Source organism: Equus przewalskii, chromosome 20 (genome assembly GCF_037783145.1).
Source record: "Equus przewalskii isolate Varuska chromosome 20, EquPr2, whole genome shotgun sequence".
In the NCBI taxonomy this organism is placed as follows: Eukaryota; Metazoa; Chordata; class Mammalia; order Perissodactyla; family Equidae; genus Equus; species Equus przewalskii.
In genome coordinates this window covers 12,088,246-12,115,519 of record NC_091850.1, presented here as the reverse complement: position 1 = coordinate 12,115,519, position 27,274 = coordinate 12,088,246, and the positions used below count along the sequence as shown (strand labels likewise).

At 40.7% G+C, this 27,274-nt stretch overlaps 1 protein-coding gene across 4 annotated transcripts in view; it reads right to left on the bottom strand.

Moving 5' to 3' along the window:
* ELOVL7 (ELOVL fatty acid elongase 7) overlaps positions 1-27,274 on the bottom strand; it is an 85,229-nt gene that overhangs the window by 56,642 nt on the left and 1,313 nt on the right. The gene's annotated exons all lie outside the window — the stretch shown is intronic.

Here is a 27,274-nt window from a genome sequence, read left to right as displayed (position 1 = left end):
CCCCCATCTTTCCTCTTGTACCTTTTTCCCACCTAAGATAGGGGCAGCATTTATTGGATTTCTTCCATCTGTCATCTGAGCCGTAGAGTTTGTGAGTCCTCCAAATAAAACTTAGGAATACAACCTTGAGTTATGCTTACATTAAGCGTGTTGATCTTACATCTCTCCCTCAAACATCATTCATGGAGTTGTTAGAAGGCTGAGCTATGGTTTCAAGGAGGGTATCAATGCAGCCTCTTTCCAATAACTCTGTAAAACCCATCCCCAAGCCACCACTGTCCTCCTACCCTTCTCATGACCCCAGCTTTCCTTCTCTATTCTCTACAAAGAAGGTTTCTCTTTTTGCCTAGTCTCAACCTTTATCTAAGACAAGTCCTAGAAAAACGCAAAAATGAGAAAGAAAAACTTATCTTGAGGGGAAAAGAAAGAGCACAGAGTAACAAAGAGATCCTTGACAATCAGTTTGACAACAGAGAGCCAAATTTCTTGCTTGGTATATATTTAACTGTCATCAGATAGGGTTGTGATAGGAAAAAGTTCAAGTGGTCATGGCCTATGTTGGTAAATCAATAACAATAGTGACAAGCCCCTCACCAGGCTGGGAACAGACAAACTGCTAAACCTAAATTGAAAAAATAAGAATAATGACATAAGGGAGAGGGATTGTTTCCGAGATCTGACATACTGTGGTTCATCACGGTGGGGATTCTGGACCCTAGCATCTCGAAGAGGTGCTTGAGGCTGTCCTCAGATAACCATCTCATTAGGTGAAAGGGGTGCTCTCTCACTGGAGCTTTACACAAATGTTGAGGACCTCCCTCTTGGTAAACCCAGAGGCTTTTTCTGAGTTCTTATCTACCCTGATTTCCCTGCAGTCCCACACTGCTGACCGCTCCTTCCTTCCCGAAGCCATGACCTTGGCTTTCAGAACATAGCACTTGTCTAACTGGCCTCAAGCCTTTCCATCATTCAGCCCTTAACCGTTTTGTTCTGCTGGTTCTTACTCCTGCACTGGGGTTTTCTCTCCTCAATCTGTGGCATTTTCTTTTCCTTTTTACCCACTTGCTCCTACTACTATGGTAATGACTCCCAAATCTATACTCCAAAACCCCAACCTTTCACCCAGGCTGGAAGTCACTATTTCTAACTGCCAATAAACATTACAACTTGCACATTCCATGCTCACAGAACACCTGACCTGTCCCCAGAGGGACTCATCTTGCTCAATTTCCACCTTCCAAGAGTTGGCTTCTTTATCAAACACCTCCACCGATGTTAATAACTTGACTTTCCTTCTAATTTAAAACATCGGAATCATCTTTGACTCTTTCCTTTCACCTCTAAACTGCAAGTTGTTAGAAATTCCTTTGACTTTTCTTAGATGAAAGCTTTCTCCACCATTCTCATTGCTCACAACCAGAAGCCCACTTCACACCTGTATTACTGCAACTGGGCCCGGACAACTCCCGCCTCCACTCTCCTTTCTTATAAATTCATGCTTAGGGTTAATATTTTTACCAGGAAAAAAAATCACCCTAAAATAACAGTCTCATCATCCTTTTCCCTTTCTTAAGAACCTACAATGACTCCCTATTATAAATCACATCAAGTCCCAGGTTCTCAGCTGCATTACCTGACTCCACTCTCCCCATTCAAATTCACTTCCCATCACTCCCTACTACTCTTTCATGTTAAAATCTTTTTTCCCATAAGCCATGTCCCACGCGTCCCCTTCCTTCCCCCTCAACCCCCAAAGTCATCCATCAACTGTTTTTGCTACCACATATTTTTTTTTTAAAGATTTTTATTGTTCCTTTTTCTCCCCAAAGCCCCCCGGTACATAGTTGTGTATTTTCAGTTGTGGGTCCTTCTAGTTGTGGCATGTTGGGACGCCGCGTCAGCATGGCTTGATGAGTGGCGCCATGTCAGCACCCAGGATTCGAACTGGGGAAACCCTGGGCCGCTGAAGCGGAGCACGTGAACTTAACCACTCGGCCACGGGGCCAGCCCACATTTTTTCTCCTAACAGAAATGGGGACTTGGGAAACTTCAGAGGGCACTTGTTAGAAGAACAGTAGTCTGGTTGTCGTACATGAGGATTGTGAAGAGGAGAAGCAGGCACTGTAACTGGACAGGTTGATTGGGGCTGAATAACGAAGATCCCTAAAGGCAAGTGTGTCACATTTATTTCTCTTAGAGACTTAGCTCTCAGGTAAAAACACTGAAACAATCATGAAATCACAATAAAGCACAAACAAGTAAAACAAAATCCCACCATCTGCCCTGTGACCACCTATGTATGAGATCTGTAAGAACAAATGCTTCCTGCCTTGGCAACCCTGCCACTGTGTGCCTCAGATGGAAGCAGTTCCTCTGTTTTGTAATTGAACCAGGAGACTCAAAAACAAGGCAGCAACAAGCTCCGCTAAGCAGCTTCTCAGACAAAGGTCGGAAAGACTTTTCTCAATTGCCTATATCAACTCATGCAAACCTAGAATCCTCATGATTGGGAATTTTTGCAATTAAAAAGCTGTTTGGATTAAAGTTTTAAAAACTGGTGCTTCTAGGGGACTGGCCCCGTGGTGTAGCAGTTAAGGTCACACATTCTGCTTCGGTGGCCTGGCTCAGATCCCTAGTGCGGACCTACGCACGGCTTGTCAAGCCATGGAGGCATCCCACACATAAAGTAGAAGAAGATGGGCACGGATGTTAGCTCAGGGCCAATCTTCCTCAGCAAAAAAGAGGAGGATTGGTGGCAGATGTTAGCTCAGGGCTAATCTTCCTCAAAAAAAAAAGAATTGGTGCTTCTGAAAAAAATACTATTTTAATAATGATTTAACAGAAGCAAGCAAATCTGTGAAAAGGGTCAGTTGAAGCTCAAGCAGACATTCGTAAGGAAGAGGCAGAAACAGAGATGATGATCAGCTTTCTCAGTGGGCCTCAGTAGTCGTCTTGGAGTATTGTTCAAATACTAAAGAGGTGTTCAAAGATCCCATTAGGAGACTTGCAGGGAGTTTTCCTGAAGAAAGAAAGGGAGCTGACCCAGCATACCACAGGCAGCACAACAAGGCACATCTGAAATCAACTGTTGCCTGTATTTCCCAAGGCAAGGGAGGAGAGCCAGTTGCTCCCCCATGTTACCTAAGAGATTAACAATAGCGCCCACTTGTTAAGGGCTCTGGGCCAGGTACTGCTCTAGGTGATTCATTCACATTCTCTGTGTAATCCTCACAGCAACCCTACTAAAGCAGAGCAAAGATCGATAGGACTCTAATCTAAACTCATTCATTACACCATACAGCTTTCCAATGTGGACGGTGGTAGGAGGAGCAAGAGAGTGAATGGACTTAGCCAATCAACCAACATTTATTAACACCATAGCAGGCCCTATGATGGAGATTCAAAAGTGGACCAGAAAACCATTTCAAACCCACTAGGAAGGCTATAATCAAAAACACAGACAATAACTAGTGTCAGCAAGAAGATGGAAGAGTTGGAACACTCATACACTGCTGCTGGGATTTTAAAATGGTGCAGCCACTGTGGAAAGCAGTTTGGCAGTTCATCAAAGTATTAAACATAGAGTTAGCACATGACCCAGAATTCTACTCCTGGGTATAAACCTAAGACACCTGAAGACATGTGCCCACACAAAAACTTGTACATGAATGTTCAGAGCTGCATTATTTATAATAGTCAAAGAGTAGAAACAACCCAAATGTCCAACAACTAATGAGCCAATAAATATAATGTGGTATATCCATATAATGAAATATTATGGAGCAATAAAAAAGGAATGAAGTACTGATTCATGATACAACACGGATGAACCTTGAAAACATTATGCTAAGTAAAAGAGGAGAGTCATAAAAGACCACATATTATATGCTTTCATTTATATGACATGTCCAGAATAGGCAAATCCATGGAGACAGACAGTAGACGGGTAACTGCCTAGGCCTGGAGAATTGGAAGGAAAGTGAGGAGTGACTGCTAATGGGTACTGTGTTTCTTTTTGGGGTGATGAAAATGTTCTAAAGATGATTGCAGTGCTGGCTGTACAACTCTGTGAACATACTAAAACCTACTGAATTGTACAGTTTGGGTGACTTGTACGGTATGTGAATTATATCTCAATAAAGCTATTTTTAAAATGTGGTCTAGACAGAGTGCTTGCCCCCTTGGAGTTCATATACAAGTAAACAGTTATAATATATAGTATATGTTCTACAATAGCAATAAGCCTAGGGTGCTTTCACAGCAAAGAGGAGAATATACTACTTAGTCCAGCCAGAGTCACTGGCAGAGCTCAAGAAAGTCTTCCAGGAGGAAGCCGTGTCTGAGCAGACCAAAGGATAAGTAGGAGCTAGGCTTGTGAAAAAGATAGAGTTATTTAACAATAATCAGATCGACTTTTAAACTTGACATGGCTTGTGGTTCACGTTATCACTAATCTCCCTATTCCACCATGTAGAAAAGTCTCAGAAAGGTGTAAAGGTAGACTCAGGAATAGAAAGTTCAGGTTGCCCAGTGGGACAAATCTCCAAATTCAGGAACAAAATCTAGAAGTGTCCATCACCCACCTTCACAGATTGAAGCTTAATACAGAGTTGAAGGTTTACCTTCATATAAAAAGAAATATAGTCATGTGTTGCTTAATGATAGGGATGCATTCTGGGAAATGCCTCATTAGGTGATTTTGTTGTTGTGTGAACATTATACAGTGTACTTATACAAAGCTAGATAGTATAGCCTACTACACACCTAGGCTCTATGGTACTAATCTTATGGGACCACTGTTGTATACGTGGCCTGTCATTGACCCAAATGTTGTTATACGACGCATGGCTATAATTTAAAATTTACATGGTGAGTAAGCTTTATCAGCTTGTGCTAGTTCTGTTGAAATTAGGGAAGGTGACGTAAGACTACATGCACACTGAAACACAGAGTCCCCTCAAAGTCTCAAAAACACAGTTGGTAAAGTACTCACCAGGGTTTCCCAGCACTGCATAGAAGGGTGTTAACGAATGAAGGTTTTAAAAGACAGAATCATCTCTAGAGAGGAGAATGGGATTAGCAAGCTCTTTTTGCTTTAATTTTTACCAAATAAGCTTCTCATCTGGACTTGAACCTCTTGAGCAGAATTATCCACTTGCACATTTGTTCAGTCTTGGGTTTGTCTACACATACAACCAATTTTAAATGAATGACTTGAGATTCTAGTTATGAACCAGTTTCTTGGGTGTGGCTGGCCTTGCGTTAACTCACTAGAACCCAAGAATGCACTTCTCCCCCCCAAACACACTAAATGACTTCTGTATCTAGGCATCCAAATTGGCCAGCTTCAGAGCTGTCCACGGAGACCGCACACAGATACGGCTTCCAAGAGAAGTGCGCAAAGTCATCTGAAAGACCTTCCTTTGCTACAGTGATAGTTCCTAAGAGTAAGTGGGAAATTCGGAACTGGAGACTTACCCACTTTACTTCTAAAATTCCTACCCCATGAAACTACACATGGACTACACTGAAGCTAACAGGAAACTGTGAGAGGATCCTACATGGTGTGTGAACTGAAAACCTTAAACTCAAAGCATATACAGAATTTTAAGTGGCGGCTTTTAACCATATGCTAGCCAGCTAACGTAATGAACTGAAATCAAGACTACTATTATATTATGCAATAACCAGCCTACAAGACTTCCCCTAACAGATGTGATTTTTAATTGGATTAAAGAATTTCTAGCATGTTTTCCCTCTAAATAACCCACATGAAAATACTTGTCATTCTTTAAATGTTTTTGTTCACTCCCTCCTATATGGGAACATAAAACTATGGAAATATTAGCAAGAATAAGAACATATATCTAGAATCATAGAGCTAGGAAAGAATTTAGGAATTATCTAAATCCACCCCCTAAATTCAGATAACTAACTAAGCAGAGGAGTATTTTATTTTTCCTTTAGCACTGCTCAGAGTGAAGTGAGAAAAATCTGGAAAAGTCATCTGTTTTTGCTTAGCCTTTTCATTGAAGAGCAGGAAGTAAAAATGGTGAAAGCCTTTAGGTTTGCTAAAGCAGAGATGGAAGAGTGTAGTTATGTTGTAGCCCAAGCGTTCTGGTAGTTTTTATCTCAGGTCGGTGGAGTGAAGAGACATTCTGGGCAGCTGGAGTCATGTTGTGGAATATAACGTGGGAAAACACCAACCATAAACCCAGAGCCTGGCTGCGCTCCATCAACTTGCTCTACGACCTGAGCTCTGGGCAATTTTAATCTTTCTGAGTCTCTATTTCCTACGTACAAAAGGCTCTATCTTAATAGCTTGGGATCAATCAGCTAAGATGAATTCCTGGAGGCCAAGGAATGAATGTTATTCACCTGTACCTCAGCACAATCCACACCACCACAAAGTCAATTCTAGACAAATAGGCCAAATTCCATGATCAAAGGATTTTGAAACAAGGTCTGAACCGGTCACCTCAACATGTAGCTCTTGGAAAAACACACACTGACACTTCAGCTTCTCTTCAAGTTGTGATACTTTAAATATGTAAAAAAACTAACAGTATATGCAGGAATTTAGCACACAATTGATACATATGCGCTTTAAATTACTGGGGAAGATATAGATTATTCAATAAATAATGTTAGGACAGATGCGTAACCAATCGGAAAAAAATAAATTAGAATCCACATCTCATCTTATATAAAATAAATGTCAGATGCATCAAAAATTTAAATGTAAAAGATGAAACTATAAAGATACCTGGGGGTTGGGAGAAACTAAGTGAAGGGTACACAGGATCTCTCTGTACTAACTGTGACTTCCTGTGAATCTATAATTATTTCAAAATAAAAAGTTAAAAAAAATACTTGGTGAAACCTGAGAGAATTATTTTGTAATACCGAAATAAGGAAGGTCTTTCCAACGATCACATAGAGAAGTCATAAAGATAAATTAAATATGTCTACCTAAGATTAAATGTTTGTGCATGTCAAAAGTGTATGTTTACAAAGCCAAAAAACAAATGAAATGGAAAGAAAAATATATGCATCTTATATCCCAAAGGGCTAGTTTCCTTAAAAATTAGGAAAGTCTTTCCTTACGTAAAGACTGCCAACAAATTTCAAGAAAAAAGCCAACAACCCAACAGAGAAATGGATAAAAGATATGAGCAGTTTATAGAAAAGGAAATAGAAAGAACTCTAAAATATATATAAAAAAGATGCCAAATTTATCAAATTGGCAAAGACTATAAAGTCTGATATACTGTGTTGGCCAACAGGTGGAGAAACAGGCAGTCTCAGACACTGCTGGTTAGGATATGAACTGTACAACTTCTATGGGAGTGATTTGGCAATATCTGTTGCAATGCAGATGTTTTTTATGTATACTTAACATTTGTGAGAAAGGTGCATATATAAGACTTTTTACAATTTTTTCACAGCAAACGAAGTAGAAACTACCCAGATGTCTACCAATGTGAGACTTGACAAAAAACTTGTATATTCATACCAGGAAATACTATGTAGTTATAGAAAGGAATGAAGTAGCTTTACCTATGCTGTTAAGAAATAATCGCTAAAAGATATAATAATGCCAGGTACAAGACAAATGTTTCCTTGTATATGCACAGAATGTCTCTGGATAGATCAATAAGAAATTGGTCAAGCTGGTTACTTATTTGAATAAAGTTAAAAACTAAAACAACAGGGGCCGGCCCCATGGCCGAGTGGTTAAGTTCGCGCGCTCCGCTTCGGTGGCCCAGGGTTTCACTGGTTCGGATCCTGGGTGCAGACATGGCGCCGCTCATCAGGCCATGCTGAGGCGGCGTCCCACTAGCCACAACTAGAAGGACCTACAACTAGAATATATAACTATGTACTGGGGGGCTTTGGAGAGAAGAAGATTAGCTCAGGGCCAATCTTTTAAAAGAAAACAACAATCAAAGCAGGTACTCAAAAGTTAATGAATGACATTGGATAATGGATGAATGGATAGGATGGAAAAATTGACTGACGGTTAGAAGAAAGAGTATAAGTTGGAGGGCTTCATCTACCTCTGCTCCCATTTTCTGCTGACTTTGGGCAAGCCTTAGACTCCTTGTGCTTCCCTGTACAAGTGGAAGGTAGCAGAATGTATATGTGTTTAAGAAAAATGATAATCACCTCTACATGACTTAATGGATAATTACTATCATGGGCGGCAAAATAACGCCCCCCTCTTGAAATGTCCATCCCTTAATCCCTGGAATGTGTGACTATGTTACATGGCAAAAGGGACTCTACAGATGTAATTAAAGATTACAGACCTTAAAATAGGGACATAATCCCGGATTATCCCACTGGGCCCAATGTAATCACATGAGCCCTTACAAGCAGGGAACTGTCTCCGGCTGGGAGAAGAAGAGGAAGACAGAAGAGACATGGCAGAAGAGGAAAGCAGAGAGATTCAAAGCATGAGGATTCAAAGCACCATTGCTGGCTCTGAGTTGTAGGGGCCTAAATTCAAGGACTGGAGAGAGGCTCCCTAGGAGCTAAGGGTGGCCCCTAGCTGACAGCCAGCAAGGACACAAGGACCTCAGTCCTGCAATCACAGGAACTGGACTCTGCTAGCAAAGTGAATGAGCTGGAAACAGATTCTTTCTAGAGCCTCCATATTAGAGCCCAGCTGGCCAACACCTTGTGAAACACGGAGCAGAAATAAATTGATCATGCCATGCTCCAGCTCAAAAATCCTTTGAAGACTGCCTCCAGTAAAAGTCTAACTCCTTGACTACCCTTAGCAAACCTCCAAGGATCTACTAGGGCAAAAACTGTCTATACTTGGCTTCTAATCCCAGTGCCTTGGAAGGATCTGGCACATAGTTGACTCTTGGAAAGTATTCACTGAATGAATAAAATCAACCCCACCCAACTCTCCAGCCTCATCTCTCACCTTATGGCAGCCCTTTTTCACTATGCTTCCATCATCTTACTTTAGCAGTCCCAGGCTGCTCCATCTTCCCTCTTTCTCTGTGCTCCAATTTCTCCTCATGGCTAAAAAGTCTTGTTCACTAGGCTGGTAAGTAGATCTCATTTTTTAAGATTTCACCCTCCTCTAACAGGGTTTCTCCTCCCCTTACAGCTCAACCATCCAGGCAAACTGTCTGGTCTCTTCTGAGCCCCTGATGTAAGCTGTCCCCTCTTCTACCATGGCATCTACAGCACACTGTCTAGTGCAGTGCTACTCAAACGTGGCCTGTGGACTGGGGCTAATGTACAAATGATTTATTACCAGTCTGGAAATCAAGCGTAAGCATTTAGAACTGTTTATGGCAATTTGACATTGCTGTGACATTCAAGGTTGTGATACTTGTTGAACAAGGTATAGACTAGTTTGGGTGTTGCAGAATTTGTGTGGTGAGTCACATGTGGTGCAAACTGCATTTCAGTCATGTGCACTAGGACCTCTTGTTGGTCCGTGATAGAGCTAAAACAAACAAACAAAAACCTCAATGGATCCAACACCACAGATCATCTGAGGAGCACTGCTCTGATGCACTCAGGTAATGTCCTCATCTTTTACCTTTTGGGATGTTTGCTGCCTGAGGCAATGCAGATGTCCAATAAATATCAGTGAATAATAAAGATGTGCATGACAAGAAACTTACTGAAAGACATGACATCTGAGCAACTTAGTGCGTGGTAGGAATTGAACACGTTAGGGTAACAGGATGGGCTAATACACTGAGGAAGTTGCACAATGAGGAACAGCAAGAACAGATGTTGCACAAGCAATGGAAAGCTTTCAAAAGGTGAAATATTATGCAGAAGTTTAATTACATAAAAGAACTCAACTGGACAGTTCTGCCAACCCTACAACCTTGACCCCCCAAGCTTACCCCAGAGGCACCCCTTCAGTGCAGAGTCTGCAACCCTTAGCTATAGGCAGAGGGAGCCCCTGAAGGGTTTCAAACCAGCGTTGTGACCTAGCTGTGCAAAGGATGAACGGGAGGGAGGGAGCCTAAGCTCCAGGAGACCAACCAGGATTAAACTGCAAGGATCCCAATGAGAAAGGCTTCACGGCCTTGACAAGGGCAGAGCTAGTTTAGTGACGTGCAGTGGTGGTAGACACAAAGTCAATAAATATTTATGAGGCATTACAGGAAGGGCTTGGTGATTGACTAGACGGGATAAAGGAACAGGGACTATGTGCAGGAGACATGCATGCAGGAGTCACCAGATGAGATAAGGAACACAGAAAGAGGAACAGGTTTAAGGGGCAGGGGACTCATAAATTTCAGTGTGACAAGCCTGTGGGACATTAAGGTGGAGATGTTCAGTAGGCACTTGGGAGGAAGGTCAAAGCTGAAGATGCAGGATTTTAGAAGCTTTCACATCAAGATGGTGATTAAAAGCACAGTAACAGATAAATAAGAAAAATAGTGCTCTAAGGACAAACACTTAGAGAATACCAACATTTAAGGGATAAGCTGAGGGAGGAAATCTCACAAAGAAGATGGAAAAGGAAGAGTCAAAAAGACACGAGGAGAACTGAGTACATGCAGAATCACAGAAACAAAAGTAGGGGAAATTCTGAAGAAGGAGACAGTGATGAACACAGTCAAATGCACAGGGAGGTCCAGTGTGACAGAGCAGAATGGCCTCCACTGACTTGAGTCCATCTGGAAGCCCCTGTGACTTAGGAGGGGAAAGTAGTAGAGTGATGAAGCAGAAGACAAGCTATAAAGACAGGTGAGTAACAGAAGACACTGAACAGGTCCCTCTCAACAGGACTGCTTGTGAAGGCTAGAAAAGAGGAAAGAGGTACAAAATCAAGCTTTATCATTCTGGTAAAATCTTGAGTATTTTATAGTGAGAGGAAGAAAGAATAGAAAGAAACAAGGAGGAACAACCAACGAGGGTCTGGAGGAGAAATGGAGGTGATGGAGGGACCTGCAAAGTGGTACTCTTCCTCCACTGGAGCAGGCTGATACGTCCTCCTCCCAGAAGGGAAAAGAGAGAGGAGGGCAGGACACACGTGAGTTAGTAAGGGGAAGGAAGCTTTCCCTGGGGCCCACGTCCGGATTAGAGCCCTTCCTATGTTCTCTAATAACATCTAGTGCCTCACCACAGCGTTTACAATATGCTGTGGTTGCCTAATCTACCTGCCTGCGTCCTACTAAACCATAACTTCCAGGAAGGCGTGGGCTCATCTGTCCTGTCCCACTCTATACTCAATGCCTAGCACAATGCCTGGCACAAACTAGGCCTCAACGAAATGTTCAGAGGACAAAAAAAAATTAAGAGATTCACTGACAAAAGCTTCATTTTTCTAGCAAAGTAGGTGGTGGGGTCAATTGCTAAGACTTGATAAAATAGGGTTAGGTAGGGGGATATTGGAGAGTAGTGAAAGAATAGGATAGCTTTTGAGAGGAATGGAAAATGCAAATCCTTCAAGGACAAGTTTAAAGCAGTGGTTCTCAATCTTGCTCGCACACTGGAATCACCTGGAGAACATTAAGAAATATCGATGTTTGAGTTCCACCTAAAAATTTCAGATTTAACTGGCCTGAACAGCCTGGGCATTGGGACTTTTTTTAAGTTTCCAGAAGATTCTATAATGCTGCCAAGGTTGAGAGGCACTGAGTGAAAGGATTAAGTAATGTTAGGTTTGGGGTGGGTGCGGACATGGCACCGCTTGTCAAGCCATGCTGTGGTAGGCGTCCCACGTATAAAGTAGAGGAAGATGGGCATGGATGTTAGCTCAGGGCCAGTCTTCCTCAGCAAAAAGAGGAGGATTTGGCAGTAGTTAGCTCAGGGCTAATCTTCCTCAAGAAAAATAAATAAATAAAGTAATGTTAGGTTAGAGTTGAGCTAAGACCGGAAACCATGAATTCATAGATTATCAATTTATCATTTTACCCAGTTTTCTGCAATACTGTCAGCTGCCTGGCTATAGGTGCAGAGGACGACTGTAGGGTTAATTTGGAGTTAGGGCTTTGCCAGACAAATATGCAAGTGAGACAAGTAGAGAGCTGAGAGACTGAGGGAAAACTAAGGTCTCTCTGAGAGTGGAGACAGGGAAATGTAAGAGGGCTAAAAAGCCAGAGGCTGTGGTCTGAAGATGGGATATTACGGCTAATGATTTCTTCCTGACACATTTCCAGGTGATAAGGCCCAGAGATTGGCTATGAAAGCAAGCAGTTCAAGTCGCTGTAGAGGTTATCACAGTTGGGTCAGACAGGGAACTCTGTCTGACATGCTACTGTCAGTCAGCTTCTGAGATAGTTTTGAAGTCTCACAGTGATAGCAGATGTGGGTATGGTGGATGAGTCAGGGGCCAAAGTCCACAATGCACAAGGGACTGAAGAGAAAATGACAGACAAAGAAGGTTAAGAAAGGCAGAGAGAGCCAAGCCCGAGGGGGGAGACATTCAAAAAAGGAGAGTTTTATCTTCTCATGGAAGTGAACAAGTAACAGTTTGATTCAGATGTGGCAATGGAAAGACAGGGAAATTCCAGCCAGTCCATCCAGACATGTGGTACCTTTGAATATGGGAGAAAACCTCCATTTCTCTCACCCCTACATCAAACCCATCAGCAAACACTGACAACTCTATCTTCTAAATATATTCTAGAATCCAGCCATGGTGGTCCAAGTCACTGTGCTCTCTTATCTGCATTATTGCAATAGCCTCTAAACTGGTCTCCCTGATTTCACCTTTGTCCCTCTTCAATGTATTCTTCTTCACATTACAGAAAAAACAAAACAAAATAAAAAAGACCCAAGTCTGTCATTTCTCTGCCATAAATGCACGAATGTCTTCCCAGCTCATTCCACCAAAAGCCACAGTTCTTACAATGGGTTACAAGGTCCTCCGTGATCTGGGCCCCGACTCCCTCTCTGACCTTTCCTCCCTCTCTCCTCTTCTCTTATTGAGCTGCAGCCACAATGGGCTCCTCGCCCGTCCTTGAACACTCCAAGAACGCCCCTGCCTCAAAGCATCTGAAACTGCTGTCGCCACAACCTGGAATTCCCTTCTTGCAGACAGCTGCCATGGCTACTCCTTCACTTCCTTCAGATCTCTGCTCCAATGTCACCTTCACGACCCCACCAACATGCACTTCCTATCTTTATTCCTTACTTTTCTCCACAGCACTCTTCATCATGATTTATATGTATGTCACCAATCTTCTATATTTATTTGTTTATTGTCTGATCCCCCTACTCCCCAGTAACACTCTAGAATATAAGCTCCCTGGGAATAGTTATGGGGCATGGAGCTCCATCACGGTAGGGAGATGGTACCCAGAGGAGGATGGGGAGAGCATGTGGATTGATGAATCCTAGAGAGAACAAAAATTACAATGGTCTTTCCCATTACAAATTTAAACATAAGGTAGTATTATAATATACATGTATGTAATAGTACACATCCATAAAATATATAGATAATCCCCACAAAAGGAAGAAAAACAAATGGTCCTCAAAAAGAAATGTGGATAAGAAAAGTAAACAATAGTAAGATTAACGCATCCTACTTTCTATTTATGGATACACTTCATTTATTCAGCCTCATCCAGGAATGCAGCCTTCCACAGAAGTGAATATTTTAGATAACTGAAATGCTTATCTGTAGGTGTAATCACTTTAAAAAGGGCTTCAACATTTTTTGAAAGATTTTAATCATCTTATACACTGAACTTCTCTGGATGATTTGGGGATGTTATTAAAAGCATCAGTGTGACAGAAGTGGCCTCTGGGTCCATCCATGTCTACGGTATGCACCTTTGCCCTACACTAAAAAAATTCCAATCACCAGGCATTTCAAATACCTGTGTCTGCTTTTAATAGATTTCCTGTCTCCTCCCCATCAGCTTGCTGGCCACTCCTCTGTTTGTTACCAGCATTCTAATCTCTGTAAGATCCCACTTATTCTAATTTGCTGTCCCCAATCTGCTATGGGATGGGAAATTAGATAAGCAATGATGGTGGAATGTTTAAAATAACACTAGATGGGCTGTGATTTAAAAACAGAGGCTCTTCCTATGGGTTGAGTACAGATTTACTCGGCGGACTTCAGGACACCGTTTTCTCTGCTCAGGGATGATTTCTCTGCTTTCTTACTAATTTTCAATAGCATTTTGGGTATTGAAACCATGACAAATGGCCTCTGGACTAGCAGACTGTTCCGCTATCTACCACCTTCTTCAGTCAGTTCTAATAAAATGATTGTGATTAAGGTATCTCAGGCCTGCTTAACAAATTGAAAACTAACACAGATTTAGGACTACAGATGATGTGCATTTATTCCATGTCTGCAAAAGACATCTCCAGTTGAAAACAAAATTTATAATTTGGTTACTTAAACCAAAGAAAAGGTTTGCCCAAAGAAAGTGCAGGTACACTCCAGGGCTAGTAGACAAATTGATTTAATGCATAATGTATGTAAAATACATTTATAATAAAGTATAGTATTGCTAAATAGTGTTATTTAAAGTTAAATAATTTGATATGAAAGATTCCAGAAGTAACAACTCAGAAAGACTAACATTCCCCTCCCTCTTTATCTGGATAAAAAACACAGTTTAGTTCAATATGATGTCAGTGTGGGCCCCTCCAGTTATGGCCCTTTCAAACAACAGCTAGAGATCAACAAACAGAAATCACAGATAATGCAAGATGAAAACAATGACTGTCCTATAAAAGTGGTCATGGTGAATATTTATAAATGTCTTTCTAGGTAAACAAAGAAAGACTTTTTCTTTCTAGTTAGTTTTACACAAGATACTTAAATAGCTTCCATGGATTTTCCCCCTGGTAGGGGAGGAGAGGTGAGGGAGAAATTAGAGTTATTCTGGCTTTAACTACCATTAGGAGTTTTAACCATTTGATCTTTGAAATATTTCAACAATTGTTAAATCTCTCAATGCTCCATCATAAAGGAATTGCTCAGAAGAGGCTGCCTTGGTTAAAACTCTCAAATTCTACAAATGAGCATGTAATTCATTCACTTAACCAGCAGTGATTACCAAAGAGGAGAAATAATGGAATTTCCAGAATCTCATCTAAAACATTCCCCTGACCCAGGTTCGCTAAGACCAATTATTTCCAGGCTCCAAAACTCAGCCTCTTATCCCTCCCTCATCTAGACCTGCCTCTTCTGCACTTTTACTTTACTTTCTCTACCCTTTTCCTTCCTTCCCTTTCATACAGGCAGATACCTGGTTCTGTGTTGGACCAAGGGGTCAGCCTCTCTCTCTCTCTTTTTTTTTTTTTTTGGTGAGGAAGATTGGCCCTGAGCTAACATCTGTGCCAGTCTTCCTCTATTTTGTATGGGGGATACCACCACAGCATAGTTTAATAAGCGGTGTATAGGTCCAAGCCCAGGATCTGAACCTTTGAACCCCGGGCCACTGATGTGGAGCACATGAACTTAACCACTCTGCCACCGGCCGGCCCCCAGCCTCTCCTCTTTTACACTCTAGTTTCCTTTCCACTGACAGTGTGACAAGCCAGCAACCTGAATTGTCCAGCTCAAAGCACCTCTGACCAGGGCCTTTCTCTTTTCAGAATCCTCCAACAATTTGTAATGGAGTTTTGAGCTAAGATGATCATAGATCTCATTAACTGTACCCCATTCACCCTTTACCCTCCCCTCTCCCACTCATTCTTGATAAAGTAGTCTCTCGGCCAAGTAAATTTTCTGGCTGTTCCCTGAATTCTCTCTGTTACACCCTCACAACTGAAACAGGAAGAAATTATTCAGAGACTTTCAGGATTTTGCTTTTTTTTTTTTTTAAGTTATCACTTACCTTTAAGAGCATAAAAATTATGCTCTTATATGCCCTAAGAATAAATATACCCTAAGAATAAATGGTTTTGCTATGCTTTATTAATTTAACAGAGCATATGCCTAACATTGTCTCATTTTTATTCCACTTCAGGTAAAGTATTTATAGGGTTAGGAAAATGTATTAAATGTACCATAGTATGGGACCTTATGGGAACATTTCAAACCGCTGACTTTTATGTACCCAGTTCACACTTTTTCCCTGTACTAGCCCCAAAAATGGATAAGAGAGTTTTAAAAATTCACTTGCTACAGGTGGACACTGTATTTTAAGTTAAACACTGAGAATAAAGAAATAGCAGTTATTGAAATACACTGCCAAACTGTTTAATAACATAATATTTATCTACATGAGATAAGGGCTGTTAAGTAAATTTCTATTGTTTTTTTACCTTTTCTTGTAACTGTTTATATAATTTGTTGAGTGGACTGTGCATCATCTTATCAGACAAGATCTCTACATGACAGCTTTTAGTGATAGCCAGATTTATAGATATATTTTTTAAATTTCCTATTGATTGGATACGTGATGGCATTACTGGATTATTTTTAACTTTTGAGGTGTGACAATGGTATTGTGGTAATTTTTTTAAAGTCCTTATCTTCTGGAGATATACTGAAATATTTACAGATGAAATAAGATTGACCATGAGCCTGCGTGACGTGTACATCTAGTTCTTTACTCTCTCCACTTTTATAAATGTTTGGAAATTTCCATAATATGAGTTTTTTAAAAAGGAGGAAATAAAATTTCCACTTTGAAAATGCTTACACAGCTTTTTTTTTAAATATACTAGGAGACAGTCCCTGTCCTTCATCTAAATAGTTCCCAATTTTTTTCCCCAAGAAAAACTTAAGAAAACTTTCTAAAAATGCCTACAAGAAGCTGCAAAGCAATTTACCAAAATGTTAGCGATGGTACTTTCTAGTTGGTGGGATTACGGGTGATGAATGCTTTCTTTTTTGTTACAAGTTTTTCTTTTGTTTTGTTATTTTGTTATGTTTTCCATATTCCTAAAATCAGCATACATTATTTTCATAGTCCAAAAAACTGATTTTTCTGATTATATGGAAGTATGATTTTCCATGTCAAGCACAGAAAATGTCTATATCATAAATGTCTATGCCTTTTTCTAGATTTACATGAAAAGTACAAACGAAAAACATGAACTTTCATGAAAGTCCAGTTATCCACAAAACTACCTGTGGTATGACAGCAGGATGGAAAGGGTGAGCTTTGATTGTCATTGGGGAAATATGTGCTAGGGAAGATAATTCTGGAAAGATAGGAAGATTGGTAAGATTTTGGTCTCATTTTGCCAAGACAGTCTTCTTGACTAACACAACTTAGTGCTCATAATGGACCCTCTCAGAGCAAATGGTCCAGAAGAGTCAGGTGTTTACAGGAATGTGATACACGGTATCTTACACGATTTTCATTTTAAGCTTGGCTTGGGCAGGGTTCATGCCTGGATACTGATATGCAGCTATATTTTTGTTTTCTCTTGTTTTCCTTCTAGATGGGAAGGGAGATAGAAAAGAGGAAAGGTTTCTCTCCATCTTTGAATGAGGAAGCAGTTTATGTGTTTTTGACTCTTTTGCCCCCAACATCATTCTCTCCTCCTCCTCTCTCCCCACATCATTTTATTTTGGACAAAACTAGTTGCCCATTCTCCACATGAGACCTAGCTGAGAGACTCTCAGAGACCTTGCTCACAATCACAACTCAGGGCTCCTGAGACTCAGTATCGGAAACTGCAAGGTCCCTGTGGGAAGGGACCACATCTCCATTCATTCATTCCATAAATATTTGGGCACCTACTATGTGCCAAGCACCCTCCTTGACACAAGAGCTACATCAAGATCCCTGTTCTCTGGGAGTTTACTTTCTTGTGGGAAGACACACAAGTAAAAAACACAAACACAAACAAAAGTAAGACAAATAGTGGCGAAAGTTAAGAAGAAATGAAACATGAGAGAGTGATGTGATAGGGTCACCAAGGGCAGAGGACCACAACAGTAAAAGGGTAGTCAGAAAAGATCTAGAACATTTAAGATCTGAGCGGCAAGTGGTCCTGGAGGAGACAGGAGGGGAAGGGCCTGGAGGCAGGAACAAACTTACTATGGCAGAGGAACAGAAAGCAGAGCACAAGGAGGAGGGCGACGCTGGACGACTCAGAGAAGTGGGGGTGCAGGCCCCCGAGGCCTCAGGTGAAGAGCCAAGGTTTTCTTCTAGGTGCAATGGGAAACCATCAGAGGCTTTTGTTTTCTTTCTTTTAGTATGACTATTTACTTTTATTTTTTTTTTAATTATGATAAACTACATATAACATGAAATTTGCCATCTCAACCCTTTTAAAGTGCATTGTTCAATGGTATTAAGTGCATTCACATTGTTGTGCAACTATCACCACCATCCATCTCTAGAACGCTTTACCTCCTGCAAAACTGAGGCTCATCAGAGGCTTTTAAGCAGAGCAGTGATAGGATCCGACTTACATTTTAAAAAATTAATTCGGTTGCTCGGTGGAGAATTGATTGTAGGGAGACAGTAGGATTAGGGGCTTACTGAAGTAGACGGATTCAGGATACATTTTGTGGACACAGCTGACATGCTTGCTGCTGATTCGGATGTGGGCATGAGATAAAGAAACAAAGAGAGATGACATCCAGATTTTCACATCTCTAGTGTCTAGCACACAGCAAATAGCCAGTGTTTGTTTCATAAATGAGTGAATATTGATTTAACATTTAAAAAGCAGAAACCTTTCTTCCTAGAGAACTAGGACAAGAGAAATCAAAACCACTACGGATGCAGATGTTATCTCTTTTCTAACTATCTATACTAATTGTGTCCTTATCACATGGATAAAGTCTACATAGTTGGTTCACGTCAACTTTATGTGCCCAATTCTAACATTAACATTAAAGGCTAATCCTTTTCATGTATATAGTAAGTTTTATTAAGCATCTTACATAAATTGTTTTACATCTTTCCTACATAAATTTGCTTTTAACCTTTGAGACTATGGTCTCTGGGCTTCCTCCCCAGAGATTACATGTATACACAAATTTGATGTTTTGGAGACTTTATGGACCCTCTGAAGTCCATCCACAGACCAATCTCGGGTTTAAGAACGCCTGCTGCACCTAATGTGAGTTGTTAATGACTATCATCATGAGGACCTAGACTTTAATTATTAGCCTAGTCCTGGAGCCTTTGGGGCAAAGCTTTCAAATAGTTTACCTTCATTAATGTCCACTATAAATGAGTTATCAAGAACCAATATTAATTTAATGAATATCTTTGCAGCTTTAAAACTGTTATTAAAAGTATTACACACGAAGCAATCCAAGATCATTTTCATAAGAACCTACTTGACAAATCCCTTTTACAATTCATTTCTAGGGGGAAAAAAATCCTACCTTACAAATTGATGTTTTATATTAAGAAACCAAATCATTAGAGTTGTGGAAATATTCTCTTACTCTTTCAATATGAGCTCCCAGCTAATAGTTAAAATTTAGTGTTCCATTTAAAACAACTACATTACCTAGATTTTCCCTTTCTATGCTTGGATCTTAACATATTTCTTGTGAGCATTTTCAAATCGTTTGTGGAAAAAAGTGGAATGGGAATTACACACTATCACATGCAAGCTTTTCAGTTTTCCTATTTCATAAGCATGTTACCTGCCCTCGCCCTCCACCTCCAGCTTTTCCTCTAAAGAAGAAAGAGACTCTGAGGCCACATGTAGTAATTGTCAGGGTGCATAGTCAGAATACCCATATTCTAGACCCAGGTGTGCCACTCACCACCTGGGTGACCATGGCAAAATTTCTTGGAGGCTCAGAATTTTTGTCTGTAAAACTGAGTTAAGAGCACATACCATACAGGGGTGCAATAAGAACCGAGATGGGATCTGTAAAGTTTTTTCATGAAATATAAAGGCAAAGAAGAACGAGGAGGAGAAACAGCAGCAGCAGCTGCAGCCCATATTTGCTTGTTAAGAGATAGCTAACAACTTATCCTTGCTTTGTCTACTTATGAAATGGTGAAGACCAAAGGTTGGGGGTTGACAGACGTTTGGAGGGGGTGCCCAGCAAAGCAGTGAGCACTCAGTCTCCACTGACCTCACCCCGACCCAGCTCCACAGATGCTGCTGCCAGGGGATACTCAGTCAGTCACCTAGAGGTGAAGAGGGGCGCTGAGGGCAGAGAACGAGGACAGGAAGGGGTTGTTGGATGAGACAGCATGGCTTGCGCTGGATGGTTTAGTCATCCTTGCTGAGGAAATGTGTTTCTCTTCTTTTGCACTTTCAGTCATGGTCCAGGGTTAGGTTTTATAATACGTGGGCCCCAGGACTAGGTACAGGATTATATTGCTTTGAGCTTTGGTTGTCCCACCTGTAACACAGGGAAGCATAATCTTTGCCTTCCCCATATTCTACAAAGTCCACAGGAATAATTAATGTTGTTACTTAGAGACAAGAATGGCGTGGGGCAATTTAGGAGCTTCAAAAATTCAGTAGGGAAGCCATCTTCAGAGTTAAGGTTAATGAAGAGGAAACAATTAACAAGTTAGAAGAGCACTTAGACTTTAATCAGGAGAACTTATTTCCAGTCCCAGCATGCTAAAAGAGCCTTGTGGCCTTGGCCCAAATGACTTGGCCTCGCTGGGCCTTTGCTTCCTCATCTGAAAAGAGGAGGTTGGCCTAAATGATCTCCAACGTCCTTTCCAGCTCCAAACACTTTAACATGTCTTTAAAAAATTATACACATGCTCATGTCCCAGCAAAGGTTTCAATTCTTTACCCCTTGGGGATACCTCTGAGGCATCTCCCAGTGGGAGTGAAACCTAAGTGCCCACAGTGGTATAGAGAGCAACTTCATTAACACACCCTGTATTGGCTGCCTCTCTTCCCTGTCTCTACTGTCTGGGGGTGCTGTCCAGGTATGTCTCTCCAATAAACTGCTTACATGAAGGTATCAGTGTTATAAAGTGGTAAGAGCATGGGCATATGGGCACTGGAGTTCAGACAGAACTGGGTCTGAATCCCCATGCTGTCACTTACTAACCACAAGACCTTGGGCCAGTTAACTTCTGTTGCATCAATTTCCTTGTCTATAAAATGAGAAAATATCACCTTCCTTGTAGGACTTTTCGAAGATTAAGTGAGATAAGGCATATGTAGAATTGAGCACAGTGCCTGGCATATAACAAGTGCTCAATAAATGCTATTATAAAATGTAGTTTTATTTTTCTCATTTTATAAGTTGTCTTTTTTCATTAACCTGTTTTAATGCTTCAGAAAATAATTACTATATTTCTATAATTAGTATTTGAATCTAAAATAAGTTATACCTTGCCCAATTCAACTTGTGCACTTAGCATGAAAAAATTTTTCAAGTTTAAGACTCTAGCTAATGCTATATTATGTATTTTTGCTTTCGATTTTTATGGAAGTCATTTAAGGGAGGTAGGACCCAGCTCAAAGTTCTACATATTGGTTCACATTATTAAAATAAACTTAAATGTCATATGGCTGCTGAAAGCCTAATTTAAAATAAGAAGTATGAATTGATTATGTACCATTAGCACAGCATGCCATGCAAAGAAAAAAATCCACATGTACTCTGCTTTTTACATTCGCAATAGCAAAGTTTCACTTTGTCTTTATTAATGTAGGTGCAGAGACTAACTCCGGAGGCAAAGGTTCTGACTACCCTCTAAGCTACAGCATGAATTATTATAGTCAGACTCATAGCAGCAGCAATTTTGACTGGTTCTGGTTAGTTAATAAAAAAAATTGTCTATAGTAAAGAATCAAAAAATTATGTACACACCATAAACATTTACTTTACCTTAAGACCCATAGATGTGCATTAATTCCACAATTTTCCAAAGTAGTTCCAAGATTTTCCTTGAGGAAGAATTCCTCCCCAATATTTTTCTTATATAAACCAACCACACTCGGAATTTATTTTCTACAATTTCCAGTTTTAACTTTCTAAGTAGATTGAAAACTAAAAAGCAAAAACAAAACGAACTTGCAAAGCAAGTTCAGGATATTATTTTTCAAGTTTTTACAATTTTCTCTGTGATCTTTTACAGTTTTCCTGCCCACTTTTTTAGTCACTCTCTCTTATGGAATCTTTCCAAAGAATTCAATATTCCTTTCACAGGAACAATAACACTCTTTCCTTTTGCACTTATGTTTCATAGATTTACACACATTTAAATTATCTAAACACAATGAGAAGGGTAAATGGCACCAACAGGTTTGCAATAAATACAACAGACTGTCATGGCACCAGCAACACAGCAGCTGGAGCAGGAAACAGGCTCCAACAGCCTGTACTCATGATGCCTGGCATCACCCAGTCCTTCACGGGGAAATGAAGAGCACAGGCTGATTGGGTCAACTGGTTAGATGTCGAGGGAACTGTATTTGTCTCAGGATAAACCACAGGCAATTGCCAACATCCAACTATTCTACTTAGAGAAATGGCAAGTGCATATGTTCAACCTAATATATACTTTTTAGTTTAAAAAATATTAACTATATTTAATGTTAAATATTTTATCTACTACCCTTTTCTTCTGTGTGTGTGAGGAAGACTGGACCTGAGCTATCATCTGTTGCCAATCTTCCTCTTTTTGCTTGAGGAAGATTAGCCCCGAGCTAACATCCGTGGCAATCTTTCCCTATTTTTTGTATGTGGGATGCTGCCACAGCATGGCTTGATGCGCAGTGTATAGGTCTGTGCCTGGGATCCGAACCCGTGAACCTCGGGCTGCCACAGTGGAGTTCGTGAACTTAACCACTACACCACCCGGCAGCCCCTCTACTACTCATTTTTTCCTCCCTTTGAACAATGAATAGTGGTTCTCCCAACTTTATTTTTAAAATTCCATTCCACATTTGTTCAGGAACTCACACTAAGCTACTGAATAATCAGTAATTTGACTCAGGTTTCCCAAGAATGTTATTTCTACCTTCTTTCTTTCTTCAAGTTAGTCACAGCTGTTAGAATTTCAAAGAAAAGGCTGAAGGCTTGAGCATGTGTCTTCTAGCTAAGTGAATGATAAACAGTAGAGGGATAAAAATGTGAGGTCAGTATTAGTTTGTCTTTTTGCTTCTGAGACATAAATCTTTTTGGCCCACAGGATCCAGCACAGCACTGTCTGCCTGGAGGAGGCAGGAAAAAGACAGGCAAGAAGGGAAGTGGGCAGAGAGGCCCCAGGACAGACTTAGGATGAGTTGCCCTTAAATACAAGTTCCCTTTACTTTTGTTCTGTCCTGTTTTGTCACTTAATGATAATAAACTAACAAATAAATCACAAATATGCTATTAAGACAAAACCCAGAAATTTGGGACAGAAAGGAAGAAGGAAGGCGGGCATGTATTTAGATGAGGGACTGCTAGCCAAAGCCTCTTTTTCTAGCTCTCCCACTTCTACCACTACCTAAAAAGCCTAAGTCAGGTTTATGTTTATGGTTGCTCTTATGCCCTCAAAAACTATCCTACGATAGCAGAGCCCTAGTGTCTCTTATACCCTCTAAAATACCAACCCACAGGATCAATGTGCAGAGTGGAAAGAGCCCAGACGTTGTACTTACACCTGGGGTTAACTCCAGCTGCATCTCTAACAGTGCACGCTGAGCTCCCTCTGCTTTCCTCGCCCGAACACCCTTCTGCACTTTTCTGCACTCATGCGTACTATGAGGATTATGGTGCAGGTCTTGCTGGCTTCAGAAGATTCACGAGAAAAACGCATGTACAGTGCCTCATTGCAACTATCACTGATCTAAAAATGCTGAAGCTTTTCACCTCGCAATTGTCAACAAAAGACTTTTTAAAACTTAATTGCAGACTTAAAACTGGGTTTTCCACCCCTCACTCCATTTTTCCACTGCCCTAACTCCCACTCTTTCTCCTTTGGGCTCAGGAGGATGACTCTGTCCAATTCCCTCTGTTTGGCTTCCCAACGCCTGGTCTGTGTTAGTTACGGTTTACGACATTGTACTGTACCTGTTTACCTGTCCAACTTACACAACCTGGGCTGGCCTTAGCAGCCTGCCAACCACTTTGCCTGACAAAGCTGATAGTCAAAATTTTGCTGAATATACAAATTCTATAACTCCCTAATTTGGCTAGGCTTCACTCTATTACCTCACATGAGAGGCGACAAGGGAACTGGGCTGCTGGTGCTCAGGGCCTGCCTGGCTGCTTCTCCAGAAGGATGAGGGTTTGTCCCTAATATCACCGATGTACATGCCATATGTTATATGATAACTTAGTCCAACTGAATAACAGTCTGTTTAGAAATACTAATGATGGCATGCCTACTTCTATCATCAACAAAAAAGATAATTTTACTTGCCAAAGTAATAATATGTGCTCCTAATATAGCTAAATCAATTACAAATAATTGGAAATCTCCATTGTTGTAGAAGACCAATTTTATCAAGCACCAGATTTGCATTAGTTTTCAACTTCTTCGTAACTTGTGAGTGGTCTCAACTGGACGAGTCACAGAAACACATCTAAGATAAGTTTCTCTCTAAAAGTGTTCTTTTAGCGTGCTTCCTTCCATGCTATGTGATGTGTATTATTGAAATTCAAGGTTATCTCTCAATTTAACATGCTACCATATTTACAAAAGCTCCAAAATTATTTATATCATGAATAGCATTCTTCCCCATGCTAAAACTGATGTTTGCATGTGTAGCACACAAAGGAGAATAAAGAAATACACCAGGAAAAGACCTATTTCTTCAACTCAACTAGAAACTATTTGAGGACAGAGGCCTTCTTTTACCTACATTCCAATGTCTAGCATAGTCCCTGTTGTGGGTTGAACTGTGTGCCCCCAAAAAGATCTTGTGACATCTTAAGCCCCAGTACCTCAGAATGTGACGTTATTTGGAAATTGGGTTTTTGCAGCTGTAATTGTTAAGATGAGGTGATACTAGAGTAGGGTGGGCCTTAATTCCATATGACTGGTGTCCTTATAAGAAAATTACCATGTAAAGATACAGAGACACAGAGGGAGCGCTATGTGAAGACCGAGTCAGATATTGCAACACAGCGTCTACAAGCCAAGGATTGCCACTGTCACCAGAAACTAGGAGAAAGGCATGGAACAGGTGCTCCTTCAAAGCCTTCAGGAGGAATCAACACAGTGGACACCCTGATTTCAGCTTTCTAGCTTGCAGAACTATGAGACAATAAATTTCTGTTGTTTTTAGCCAACCAGTTTATGATCCTTTGTTACAGGAGCCCTAGGAAACTGGCACAGCACCAAACATGCAGAAGTTTAATAATACTGTTCATATTGAATTGAATTGCTGTTACTTCACAGACAGAAAAAAGTAGGCACAACACATCCATTCTATTTTTAAAATTTCTTTTAGAAATCAGACGATGTGTGTTAAGAACCATAAAAATGGTCATACTTGTTGACAAAGTAATTCTACTTCTCAAACACTATCATAAAGAAACAAACCCCAATTTGTTAAAAGATATATGTGCAGAAGTTAAGTGTTACTGTAACGTAGCTTGTTTATAAATTGTTTCTAATATACCCGACCAACAAGAGAGGATTAGTTAAGTAAATCACATTACAATTACTGGAATAAAATGCAAACAATAGCAGTTCTGGAAATTATATAAGATGAAAAATGCTTATTGTCTGTTATATGGAAAACACAAAATACCAAAATTCTATATGAAGTATGATGTAGGAAAACAGGCATAGAAAAGAAGGAGAGAGACAAAGGTAAACGGCAAAATACTCATTGTGGTAGAGTTATGCTCAGTGGGTCAGAACCCTCTTCTTGGCTCCCTAATCTCACCATTTGGGTACCTCTTTCCATTCTTTTTTCTCCTCACCTCAAATCTCTCCAGGCACAAGAAATTCCTTCTTGACAATGCCTCTCAGGATTAGCCCAGGCCCACACCAGCTTATACAGAGGTTTCTGGGAAAAGATTCCTATTCGGTCTGTCTGCAGTCTCATCCAACTCTCATATGTACTGCCAGAATAAGACAGTCATTCCACAGCTAAATATATCTCCGATGGTAGTCTCTTCATTTATGTTTTATGTACTTTTATGTATGTGTTATATTTTTCAATAAAAATGGGGTTTTTGGGGTAACTTTCTGTGGTTTCATATCTTGTCTGGCTAAGATAAGGTGAGGACTCGTGGTTCTCTGCGGACGTGGTCCTACCTCACCACACTGCTCAACGTAATGTTTCTCACAGATAACTGGCTTCCTACCCACAGCCATGGAGTTAGCAAAAGCTTTTCTTCCCTTCTTCCCCAGTGCCTGCCAGCTCCCAAGTCTACCAGTGCAAACTCCTTAACAGCCTGTAAAAGCTGCCTTAAAACTTTCAAAAAGTTTCCCATCATCATCAAACTCACCCCATCTCTGCTACCTTAATTCACATTGCATCATATTCTGCAAACACTTATCAAGCAACTACTAGTTGTAGGGCCTGAAGATTTAATGTCCTAAGTTGTTTACAATCTTTTTGCAGACATCGAACATTTATGAAAGAACACAGCCAACGGGAGAAAACGACATATAATAAACAATAAATGAGTGTTCAAGGGTGGGGAAGAGCGAGAGTGGTGAAGACAAGACAGAGAGGGGGTGAGACTGATGAAGGCTAGAAGGAGGAGACAAGGGAAAAGCTGAATAGATTTCGTGATGGGCAGAGGGGAGATGCAAGACAGGACCACTGAGATTTGCACCTGGGTGACTAGGATAATGGTGGGGACACTGACAGAAATGATGTCACCTAGAAATGCTTTGGGGCAAAGCAAAGCAAGTCCAAATGGAACATTACAAAGTGCACTGACAGATGCCACACTTAAACTGAGTAAGATACATGGAAAGCACGGAATCTTGAGGTGGACAAGTAGCTGGAGTAACAAAGTTCTATAAAATCTGAGGAAAAAGAAAAAAACCTAAACCAGTACAAAGCCAGACAAGAAGAAAAAGAGGGACCTGGGAATGACAGCCTGGTCAATGATGCTTGAAACAGCACAAGACTTCAAGGAAAAGAAGGAAGAACAGAACTCCAGGTGAGGCAGTACGCACAGAGCTTAGCCCCGGCGCTGACCCAGAGCCCGTGTTGGAACCCCTCCTGCTCCTGATTATGAGTGTGCCTTTGGGCAAGTTACTGTGTCTCAGTTTCCTCATTACTAAAATGAGGATAATATTATCATCTACCTCACATGATCGTTGCGAGGATTAAGAGTTAACACAAGTTTTTAGAACAGTGCCTGACACAGAAGCACTCAATAAATTTCCACCATTGCGGGGAATAGAATTTTTTAGTTCTCGGTGACCTTGGCGAGAACAATTTCTTGTCAGTAGCAGGAGCAGTAACTACAAAGTAAGGGAATTAATAAGCAAGCGAG